We start from the raw sequence: 12,210 nt of genomic DNA, 5'->3' as shown, positions 1-12,210 counted from the left end.
TCAACATGGTGCAAGTAAATCTGGCCAGGCGTGGATCTTCATAGGACGGCTCAGATGATGCAGTTAGACGTAGGTCTTCATAAGGCAGGTAGTATTGTCGGTTGTCGAATCGTCTATGTAATCTTTCCTATATCATAATTGTAAGATCTAATAAATCAGCGTTAAAAAAAAACAACTGGTCTTTAGTTACGTTTTCACAAATAATCAAAAACGGAAAACAATGAAGTTACTTTCCTTTTTTTGCAGCTGCACTTTAGTTAGTTTCCTGTTCTGTACCAAGAAAAGGAAACTTCGAGAAGGTCAGTATTTACCAACGGTAAATTATAGAGACAACAAAAGAATGGAAAATGTGTAGTGTTTACTCTATAAATACTTCTCCTACGTATCTAATCTCCTTACAATTCTATCCTGTTTTTCCATCGTTTTGTTTTCCTTCCCTCTACTCTGTTATTGTTAATGGGTATCTGCAACCAGATGACGGAGACTTCAACCTCAAGCAACCCTTTGTGCCTCTCAAGAAACGCAAGAGACCTGTCGATGACACAACAGACAATGTCCTCGCTGTTGCCACAAAAAAGATTGCACTTTTAGGGAATTCAAAATACAAAGGAGTAGTTGAACATCATCGTAACGGTCACTGGGGGGCTCAGATATACATTGACCACAAGAGGATTTGGCTAGGAACTTTCAAATCTTCTGTTGAAGCCGCCATGGCTTACGATAGCGCATCCATCAAGCTCCGAAGCTTTGATGCTACTTGTCACAGGAAACTTCCCTTTGAATACTTCCACGGTTCACGAGCCGAACTTTCAAAAAGGCTACACAACGGAAGCTGTGTTGGAGATGATCAAAGACGGTTCTTACCAACAAAAGTTTAAAGATTATCTTAGTCTCCCCTTTCATAATGTCGCTAGTATCAACTTAGTTGGATCAGAACGAGTCCAGGAGATCAAGACTCAACCAAGTACCGTTTGACATGCACAGAGCTATTTCGGAAGGGATTGACTCCAAGCGATGTTGGAAAACTCAACCGGCTTGTGATACCTAAGAGGCATGCAGTAAAGTATTTACCTTTCATAAACGAGAGAGAAGAGGGTGAAATAGTAGAGGATGTTGAGGTTGTGTTTTTTGACAAAACAATGAGACAGTGGAAGTTCAGGTATTGTTACTGGACAAGTAGTCAGAGTTTTGTCTTCACCAGTGGATGGAAACGTTTCGTCAAGGAGAAGAATCTCAAAGAGAGAGATGTTATCGTCTTTTACAGATGCGATTTAGTAGGTCAAAGCAAGAACTTCTTGATGATCCATGTTCAATACAGTTCTGAGGGAGAAGTAAAACAGAGAACTTCGTTAACTCTAAGCTAAAAGAAGAAGAAACCAAATCAGTGGACAACAAAGGAGGGTTTATGCTCTTTGGTGTTAAGATCCAATAGCTACTTCGTTAGAGTTTGTTTTCTAATATAGAGTTCATAATGTACTTTTTTGAATTGCAACAGTTAATATACTGATTTAGTTGGAAAAAGACTTTTTCAAATCAAAATCTTCTTTATAGTCGCATATAACCAAAAGAAGAGAAAAAAAAAACGGAAGGAGAAATCTCAGAAAATAGCTTAGAAAAAAAAATCTCAGAAATATAAAATTAAAACTTACGAATTATTTTCTTAGCGTCTTGAAAAACTAAAAGTTCATTATTGATTGGTAAATAAAATCTAAAGTTTTTTTTTTCAAATTTGCTTTTACAGTAGTTAGCTTATTTATTATTTATTTTTAGTTGAGTGGTGAATTAATAGTTTAAAACTTCAAGAGTAAAATATGAAGAAAAATATCGAAGCTATAATAAAACAAAAAAAAAGAAAAAGAAAAAAGCGCTAAAATAATTTTCAACTTTAAAATTTAAGCTGAAAAAATTTAAGCTGAAAAAATCTCAGCTGATTACAAATGCTTTTTTAAACAACTAGGTGTTTTCGCCCGCACGTGCGGGCATAGAGATTTTATAACTACTTATTAATACATGTATTACTAGTTAAAAAATAATTTTAATTATTATTATTTTTCATTGAAAATTATTATGTATTAGAAATTTTAAAATTCCTTTATGCACTATATTCATTATAATAAATAATATATAAATCTTAGAGATCATTTGATATTCTCTTTCAATTATATAGAATTAATAATTTTACTTAATATTTAGTTATGTATTTTCTGTTTTAAAAATTTTAACCATTTTATTAAAATATATATTTTTGCATAACAACACAATATTGTTCCAAAAAAGGATAACAACACAATATATTAGGAATTATCTTTTTATTTTAAATATATTTTAAAATTATGAATAATTTTTATTTTATTAATTGTAAGCACTTATCTAATTAAATAAACACTAAATTCGTTTTTTTATTTTATCTATTTTATTTAATTTATTCATTAGAGTATAAAACGATATTATCCGTGCTAATTTTTAAGTGAGAGCTTCGTTGTCAAAATTTACTTCGCAAATAATAGTATAGATGAACGAATAAATCTCGTAATCAAGCCATTTTTAGTAGTACTGAACAGTTGACTTTTGACATGTTTAAAATGTGTTGATCAACAAAAGTATGTGATTTTTAGTAGTTCTGATTTAAAGTTGAAAATTAAAATAGTTTCCTAAATTAGAAATTTATGTGCATATAATTTTAATGATTCAGATAAACAAATTATCTTTTGGATTTATGCATGAAAAGACCTAGTTTATATACAAGTCGCATATACCAAAAGAAATGGACATGGAACCTTAAGAATATAAAATTAAAAATTTTAAGATTTTTTTTTTAATGTACTCTTATTCATCAACCGGTCAAACCGGAATTCAGTGTTTGATACAAGCTTGATTCAACCAAAAATTTCTAAATCAACCATTACAAGAGTAGCTTCGCTCGCCTACTTAACCGACACCATCTGCTAATCTGCTCGGGAATCCTCATAAAATCAATCTCCGTTCTTTGCCATTGATGTTAACCACAAGGAGGTGGGGTTTACCTCGTTGCCTCGGATGCCGGACTCCTCGACTCCTCGTGACATCGCCGGAGTAGCTAGATTTTGATAATCTCCCCAACACTTGTATCTGACTGACCATGAAGCTCTAGACTCAAACGGTTAATATGTAAGAGATAGCAAACCTTGAAGAATGCCACCGAGACCTTACCGAACCGTGGACTGAGGAGGAAATCGAGCGCCAAATACCGGTAACAGATAAAGCAACTCAGAACCTCCTAACAAATCAGGCTGCAATGAGGACAAACTAGACACCGGGTCTTCAGTGACTGCAATAAGAAAGAGAGAAGCCTACCATGATCACCAAAGGAAATCTCAGCACTGGGATGGCTAAAACACTAATCAAGTCACTCCGCCAACCAAGAGGTTCAAGACCAACGACTCAAACGATGGCCCCAACCGACGGCTTGACCCGAGAACTAGAGAACCTAGCACGGTCTTCTTGCGCTTCAGAGCTACTCCTTGCTGGTGAAGCTAAGTAACAGGCACTGAAGCGGCACCAAACAACTCAAGGACATTTCCAAAATGAAATGATGAGCAACAACCCGGGTTGGTAAGTGAGGTGGTCTAGCAAGTGGAGAGCGTCATGCAAGGCACAACAGACTCTGCCATAGATGACAGAAGAAGCTGAAACCTCCAGAGAACGCAGACGCAGAACCACAAAGAGACCCTGACCACACGACCAGCAAGCATCCCTGTGTACGTGCCGACGAACCGTCATCTCCTCTGAGCAGAAACACAACTCGGGTCCGAGACGAGACACCAAGTCTTGACTCCAAGAAGGCTTACACACTCCACTCCACAGCGAAGAGACTTCGCCAATAAGTCACACCTGATGAAGAACCGGAGAGAGCACGACCTATCCACCATGCACCTTCACCTCCTCGACGACAGACAAATCTACAACAGGGAAATTGAGATCTGCCATAGCCGAACCCTAAAAAGCCGACTCCTTTCCTCAGTAAACCTCGCCATCTCGTTGAAACTCCAGAGAAAAACACAACCTACCACCAGATCTATCTCCCCTCGAGGTAGATCTAGGGTTCCGGCGAGTGGGATCCAGACTAAAGGAGAGAAGCAAAGTGAAGAGAAGCAGAGAGGAGAGGAAGTCCAACCGACGTCGGAACCCGAAAGCCAAGCGCCGGTGGAAACAGTATCGTCTTTTTATCACCTTTTAGAAGAGAGACTTTTTTTTTTTTAGGGAAATTGCCACAAATACCACATTCATAGTACCAATGGCATAAGAGTCTTTTGTCACTTAATGAAAAATGTATTTTTGAAAATGTCTCATTAGTGGTGGTAAAAATGAAAAGTGATACTATGAAAGTGGTAAACATGTAATTTTCCCTTTTTTTAATTTGTTAGTTGTTACAAGATTATTTTCTTAACAAAAACTTAAATTTCTGTATGCTCTCAAAATTCGGTAGGACATTATTAATTTGTTAATAAAATCTAATGGTTCTTAAGACGCAGCCTATTGAACTTTTAGTTTACATAAGTTAGAGCTGATGATACTTTGATTTGGGAAATTACTACGCCTATACACACTTTTCAATCTCTTATTATACAAATAGACTAACAGTGCGGGATGAATGTTATATATAAAACTAATTTTAATCTATTCTTATCTATTTGTATTCATTTTTACGTATTATGTATATAATTAAATTAGAGTAAAGACATAAATCAAAACAATACATGTTTTTTTTTACGATCATATTTTGGTAAATGAATCAAAATAATAATTTTATTTATTTTATATGGTATATAACTAAATTTCAGTGACATGGACATGGACATAGATATATAGTATATTTTAGTATAAATATTTAATATTGAGAATTAATACTTATATGATAAACACACAATTTCTAATGTGCAATTTTTTAAAGGGAGATTTACTAAATATGACTCAAAACTTGATTTTGATTACAAAAATATACCTAAATTTGAATCAAATGTAAAAGTAACCCAAAAGCCTTGTGAAATTACAGTCATCCTCTTGTGACCAAACAAAAAAAACAGAACTCATTTTACGAATATATCCCCGCTAAGTCTCTCTCAGTCTTCTGTGATTTTGTTAAGTCTTCTGGACGACATCCACGGGAGTCGTCTGGTATAGTTGATCTTAAAATAATTTATAAATTTTGTAAAAAATATTTTGAAAAGCGAAAAATTAAAATCATATAATTATAAACAGTTTTAGTGATATAAATTAAGATATAATAAAATTGAATTGTTTTCAACATAGATGAGTGAACGTAGTGAATCATGATATTCTTTGGTCTAGGGTTTGGCAATATATGTTGTAGTATTGTATGTATTTTAGGGTTAAGATTTTGGAAAGCTTAAATGTTTTTTTTAAAAAATTAAATTTTTATCTACATGTGATGATTTCTATGTATTAAACACCTTTAAGTTTAATTTGATTTTATGAAGTGTTTAGTTAGTTAATTTAGTTTAGGGGTTATGTTTAGGGTCTACACGACTAACATGTAAGTCGTCTGGGAAGTTTTCTAACTCCCGCTAAAAATATTTTAGGTTTTTTCTAAAACTATTTTAGTTTCCTGCTAAAAATATTGAAGTTTTCTGGGCGAGACTTACAAGTAAGTCGACTAGTAAGTCTTCTGATCAAAAATATTAACATTATAGGAATTTTTGTTTCCATATATAAATTTTTTTTTACATATTCTCTCTCCTCATCTCAAATGGCTGCAACAAAAATGGTATGTTCCTCATTCTAAAACTCTCAAACCTCTCTCTAATCTCTTTGAATTTATAAACACCAAACTTTATATCAATTTATTGTTTTTTCTCATAGCTTTCTCACTAGTTTATCTTGTTTTGCAGGTTTTTCATCACATGGTTTTTATCTTCCACTCATTTAAAGGTAGATTTATTAATTTTAGATATGAATTTTTGTGTGTTCTATAAGATAGATTTATCTAATATTCCACTCATTTTCTCTGTTTTTAAGCCATTTGAACGTTTTTTGGAGATGAAGGTTTTCAGATCTGGATTTGGATATGCAGGTTTTCAGAACTGGAAGACTTCCAAACGACTTCCAGGAAGTCTTCATACGACTTCCAGGAAGTCTCTGACAGAGTCTTATCCCATGTCTCCCTTTCATAATAGATATTAGCGTTTTGGTAAGTTCTTATGTTGATTTTTCTTCATTTGCTAACCTTATGTTGCATAAAATTCATATTTTTTCCAGCTTAAAACTCTTCAAACCCACTATAATCTCTTTGACATGAAAACACTAAACTTTATATGAATATTTCATTTTTGTGTCATGTCTTTCTCATTATCTATCTTTTTGTTGCAGGTTTTAATCAGATGGGTTCTCATCTTCACTTGATAATGTACTTTGTGTGTTCTATATAAGTATGACTATCTAATTTTTCACTCATTTCTCTATTTTAAAGCCATTTGAACGTTTTTTTGATATGATATACAAGTTTTACAGATCTGGGGTTTGATATACATGTTTTTCAGATCGGATCAGACTTGGAAGACCTATGGAAAGTCTTCTAAAATATAATGCGCAGAAAGTCTTTTGACGGGATCTTCTTCCATATCAAGTGGAGTTTAAGCATGTCTTTGTAGAGGAATGATCTATAATATTTTTGTTTGTGGTTTGTTTTGTGATTTGCATGTGTACTCCTTAGTTGTGACTTTTTACGTAAATTTGAAAAGATATTAATGAAAAAGTTTGGTAAATATGTTCATTTTCCACGACATTATCTTGCCAAAATACTTGACATAATTGAAGTTATTGATACAACTTCAATAGCCAAACACAATAACACAAAAAAATTAAACAAATTTATTACAACTAAGGGAAGAATTCTCAAGAAAACTTAGTCAAATTCACAAAAGATAAAACATATAAAGTTCAAAGCTAGAACACTTCATTAGATACATAAGTAAAAATTTATCTTATGATCTCAGAAGACACATTAAACCATGTTACTTGATATTTTTGAAGTTACCTAACACTTTTAAAAATATATAAACATATCTTAAAGTTACTGTACAAATTTACAAAAATTAACGTAGAAGACTTCCACGGAAGTCTTCTCAATTAGCTAGAAACTTTACTAAGCATGTGTTGGTAACCTTATGAATACTAGAGATTTTTCCGCGCTTCGCGCGGATAATGCTTTTATTATTTTTTGTTTTAATATTTAATAGTGTCATTTTAGTTTGAATAATATAACTTGGATAAAAAAAATTTATTTGCATTTCTATTTCATCCTCATCGTAAACAGTCCAATTTATCATTAAATAATCTGTTTTGCTTTTAGTTATTATTAGGTGTTTTGTCCGCGATGCGGGCTTAAAATTTTCATAAGTTTTGAAAAGTTTTTTGTACACTATATTCATTATACTAAAATAAATTTTAATATTTTATTTTAATTATATAATTAAAAAAATTATTTGATTAATATAATTATATAATTTATGTTTTAACTTTTTACTAAAATATTTTTTTAGATAACAATACAATATATATAGAAATTATCTTTTTAATTATATTTTTAGATTTTGGATAATTCAATATTCTATTTTTAATTATATAATTAAGAATTTATTTGATTAATATTTAGTTATATAATTCATGTTTTAAACTTATTAAAAGACTTTTTCAGATAACAATACAATATATATAGAATTATCTATTTTTTAAATTATATTTTCGGATTTGGGATAATTCGTACTATTATTAATGTTAATCAATTATCTAATCAAATTAATTAAAATTTCGTTTTATTTTTTAATTTAGTTATATATTTTATCATTAAAGGTATAAATGATATTAACCACTCTAACTTTTAACGTGATAGCTCGATTCCAAAAATTTACTTCGCAAATAATTGTATAGATTAGAAGAGTTTAAAACGTGTGTGTGAGTAAGGGTCTGACTGGTTCAACCGCAGCGGTTGCGGTTGTGGTTGCGGGAGTGGGAGTTTGCGGAGATGCGGGTGGTTGCGGTTTCTAGCGGTTTTAAGAGATTTGTATGACTGGTTCTGCGGTTAGAAATGGGTGCGTTTGCGGGATACTTATGACTGGTTAACTACCAAATGCAGCAGCGGTTACAGCGGTAAATAATAAATTAACAAATTTACATTTATACAATTAGAAAAATATCAAAAATAATAATATTATAATAACTATAAAAGTTATATTTAGAAAGTTATACTTAAATTTTTTAAAATTATAGAAAATAATTTATTTTAAAGTTTTATAATATTAATTAAAATATAATAGATATATTTTAGCATTTTTATAATTCTAATTTAATTTTTTATTGAATATTTTTATTTTTGTATTTATATTATTTTAGAAAAAAAGAAATTTTTGTTATCCTCCCGCAACCGTCCGCAACCGCAAACGCTAGCTGGAACCAGCTTTTGAATTTATGAGGTTCCGAGCGATTTGGAACGGTTTGAAGCGGTTTGAGCGATTGTTGCAAAAACGCCAACAACGCTACCAACCGCAAAAACTGCGTTTGCGGGTGGTAGCGGGAAAACCAGTGATACCCTAACTATTGACATTGAAAGAAAATGACAAAGTTTAACTATACTGGCAGCCTTCATTTTTCGTGATTAATTAAATATCGAACAGTGAAATCAATTTCTCGAGAAAGAAGAAACATTTTTTTGTAATTTCAGTCACTAACTGAACGTGACTTTACATGGAGCCAGATAAATAGAATTTTTTAAAAGAAAAATTATTCTTCAAATTTAAAACATGGAGATTATACAATATGGAAATATTCATGTTCTTTTTTTTTTGGAACAGAACTGAAATCGAGACCAAGACCCCCATAGTTTATTCCAATCTGAAGAAGAAAATATTGTTGTCTGCAACATAGACATCAAGTATCATAACTCTATGTACGGGTTTAAAAATGTATAGCCCCATGGAAATATAATATATGGACGAACCTCTCCTAAGCGCCAAGGACACATTCTCCACTTACGTCGCCTTGTAAACCTGCTACTTTGCCTCCATGTCCATGGTAGAATATATGCATACATGTATTGAAATAGCTAGACTCTGACGTTGTAAAAATGCATGAAATGGCTTCACGCTTATATATTTTAAATCTGTTCTTTTGTGAAAGAGATCCTGTTGTCGAAACACTTAGTTTCAAGTATTTTTCATGTTTCTAATAATCTGCTAAAGCAAAGAGAAGATTATAAATTTAAAAGAGATGCATTTAATTAGAGAATTGATTAAAGTGGACGAGTTTTAACGTTTTTTTTTTTCATGGACGAAAAACTTATATGGCAAACTATATTTTTGTTTTTTTTAAAAATAAAAGAAAAAAAAATAGGTTGTTTTTTTCGGGATTTCTGTTTAAAATTATGGGGAATTTCGGTTTAATCTGTTAACCGCACGGTTGGGCGGATTCGATTTTTCTGTTTTTTTTTTTTTGCGTTTAGTCAGTTTTTGTAGACATATAGTAAGTTTGTTTTTGTAAGGAGGGGGTGTTTGACTGGGGCTAGTTGATTTTGGGGGAGTTTTTTTTTTTATTTCAGGTTTTCTTTTGTTTTTTTTATGTTTTTGTGTTTTGTTAGGTTTTCTGTTTTTTGGGAGTTTTGGGGTTTGGGGGTGTTATTTTGTTTGCAGGCTTTTGTTTTTGTGTTTATTTTTTTGGGGGTTTTGTTGTTTTTGTGGGAAAAATTTTTTTTTTTGGGGTTTTTTTTTGGGGGTTGAAGGTTTTTTCAACTTTTTGTTTTTTTTTTTTTTTGTCTTTATGGAAATTTTTTAGAATTTTTTGTTTTTTTTCAAACCATTTGTGGAGTTTTTTTTTTCGTTTATTTCTTTTTTTTGGTTTGGCCTTTACTTAATTTTGTTTTTTTGGTTTACATGAAGTCACCTTTTTTTAATTTTTTTTTTGGTTTTTTTTTTTATGGTATTTTCACCACCTGTCGATATCATTTTGGTTGTTTTTTGAAGAGTATTTTTTTCTTTTTTAAGAGAAAACAAAAAAAAATTACCTTGAAAGTATTTTTTTTCTTTGTTAGTCGGGGGATTTCTGTTTTTTGTTCGGGAACTAAAAAAAAATGTGGTTTTTTGATGGATTCGGGGGGTTATGATTTACAACCTCGAGGTTTCATTGGGGGGGAGGGCGGGGGTTTTTTGGGGACAGTTTTTTTCCCCTTGACTTGGAGCTTCGTTTATAAGTTTTATTTACAACAGAGGTGAAAACGAAACTGAAGGGTTGTTTTAAGATACCATGGCCACAAGCCTCTGGTAAGTTTTTGTTTTGTGATTTAATTTCCGTTTTAGGGGGCTTTTTTGGCTTTTTTTTGTGTTTTTTTTTGCCTTTTTTTTTCTTGGATTTTTTTTTTTGGGTTTGGGGGCTGGGTGCTTTTTGTTTTTTTTTTTTTTTTTTATTTTTTCATCATTTTTTTTTTTTGGGGTTTTGCGTTCTTTTCATGGTTTAATTTTGTTTGGGGTTTTGACAAAGTTGGAAATTTTTTTGGAGGGTTTTTGTTTTTTTGTGTTTTTGGTTTTTTTGTTTTGTTGAAAACCTGTTCAGTTGTTGGGGGGGGTTATTTTTTAGGTTGGGGGGAGGGGGTTTTTTTTGTGGTTTGGGTTTATGTTTTTTTTTGGGTTTTTTTTTTGGTTTTTTTTTTTTTTTTTTTTTTTGGGTTTTTTTGTTTTGTTGGGGAGGGTTTTTTTGGAGTTTGTTTTGGGTTTTTTGTTTTTTTGATTGATTGTTTAATTAGGGGGTTTTTTTTTTGGTTTTGGGTTCTTTTGTTTTGGTTTTCGTTTGGGTTTTTTTTTTTTTTTTTTTTTTTTTTTTTTTTTTTTTTTTTTTTTTTTTTTTTTGGTTTAGGTTTTGTTTTGGGGGGGAGTTTTTTTTTTTTGTTGAGGGGTTTTGTTTTTTTTTTAATGGGGGGGTTGTTTGGAAGTTTTTTTTTTTGTTGTTTTTTTTTTTTTTTGGGATGTTTTTTTTGATTTTTTTTTTTGCTTTTTTTTTTTGTTTTTTTGATTTTTTTTTTTTTTTTTTTTTATTTTTTTGTTTTTTTTAAGTTTTTTTTTTTCTTTTTTTTTTTTTTTTTTTTTTTTTTGTTTTTTTTTTTTTTTTTTTTTTTTTGTTTTTTTTTTTAAAAAAAAACGTCTCTTTTCAAGATGCAGACGAAAAACTTCTGATGCTCCACAAGCCGTCATTTAGGTGATTGACAAAAAACGACATACTTTAGGGTAGTCCATGTTGAAAATTTATCAGAAACCAAATTATTGCCTAATCGGCGAAAATGTGTTAAACCGCACGACCGGCAATTCGTCAAATTTGACTTTACGAATCTGTATCGTAACCAGCACAAATCAAAGCACTGATTATAAGAGACAAGACAAAAGACATATAAACATTCAGAAATTAACTTGAGTAGCCAAAGAGTAAATAGCTAACCACCACAACACAATAGACTCCAGCTAGTAGGTTGTAGTAAGAGGAGGGAGCAGCAGCAGCAAGCTTGCTGACGGCGAGCCACTGGTGCTGTAGCTGACAGGAGTTGGGTATGCCTAAGTTTTCAAATAAAATAATTAGTCATTAGTTGATGAAATGACCTAAACAACTATATCAAAAAACTCTGCTAGCTTAATAACGTCGGTTACCTGATTAGGATGCGCGCAATAGCAGTGTCTTCAGGCACTGGTGTTGTTGTTGTTTGTGAAGCAGCATAGACAGCAGGCTAGCCCACATTTGAGACACAAACAAATTGCTCGTATGCTTGGAAACTTTCTCACAGGTTCCAAGCATTGTGTCATCAAAACTTAAGTGTGATGAAAGCTGCTTGTGTTCCTTAACTTGGCGGCTTTCCATTCATGACTCATCTCGTTACTAAACTATACCCAAAAAGTTTTTACAATCAAGAACCATTTGAGAGTTGAGTTGATAATAAAAACGTTTCGTTAAATATTATATAATATATGTATGTACCTAGACTGAGTTTTAGATGGTTCTCATAAGCGCTGCAATTCTTCCATATTTGATGTGGCCTATTAATATAATGTTGTCAACCTATGCAGAAACAACATGAGAACGACGTCATCTCCATTTTCCAAGTCCAATCGTTTTTCTGAAGTAGCTGAGAATGGATGAGTCACCTGTCGATATGATAGAACGAACATGTTGTTTATGAAGAGT

General features: G+C 31.7%; 1 pseudogene; it reads left to right on the top strand.

Moving 5' to 3' along the window:
* Positions 1-474: 474 nt before the first annotated feature.
* LOC125601350 lies at positions 475-1,432 on the top strand (annotated as a pseudogene).
* The last annotated feature ends 10,778 nt before the right edge of the window (positions 1,433-12,210 follow it).

This window comes from Brassica napus, unplaced genomic scaffold (genome assembly GCF_020379485.1).
Source record: "Brassica napus cultivar Da-Ae unplaced genomic scaffold, Da-Ae ScsIHWf_2530;HRSCAF=3268, whole genome shotgun sequence".
Lineage (NCBI taxonomy): Eukaryota > Viridiplantae > Streptophyta > Magnoliopsida > Brassicales > Brassicaceae > Brassica > Brassica napus.
Note: the sequence above shows the minus strand (reverse complement) of the source record. Positions and strands in the feature narration are given on the sequence as shown.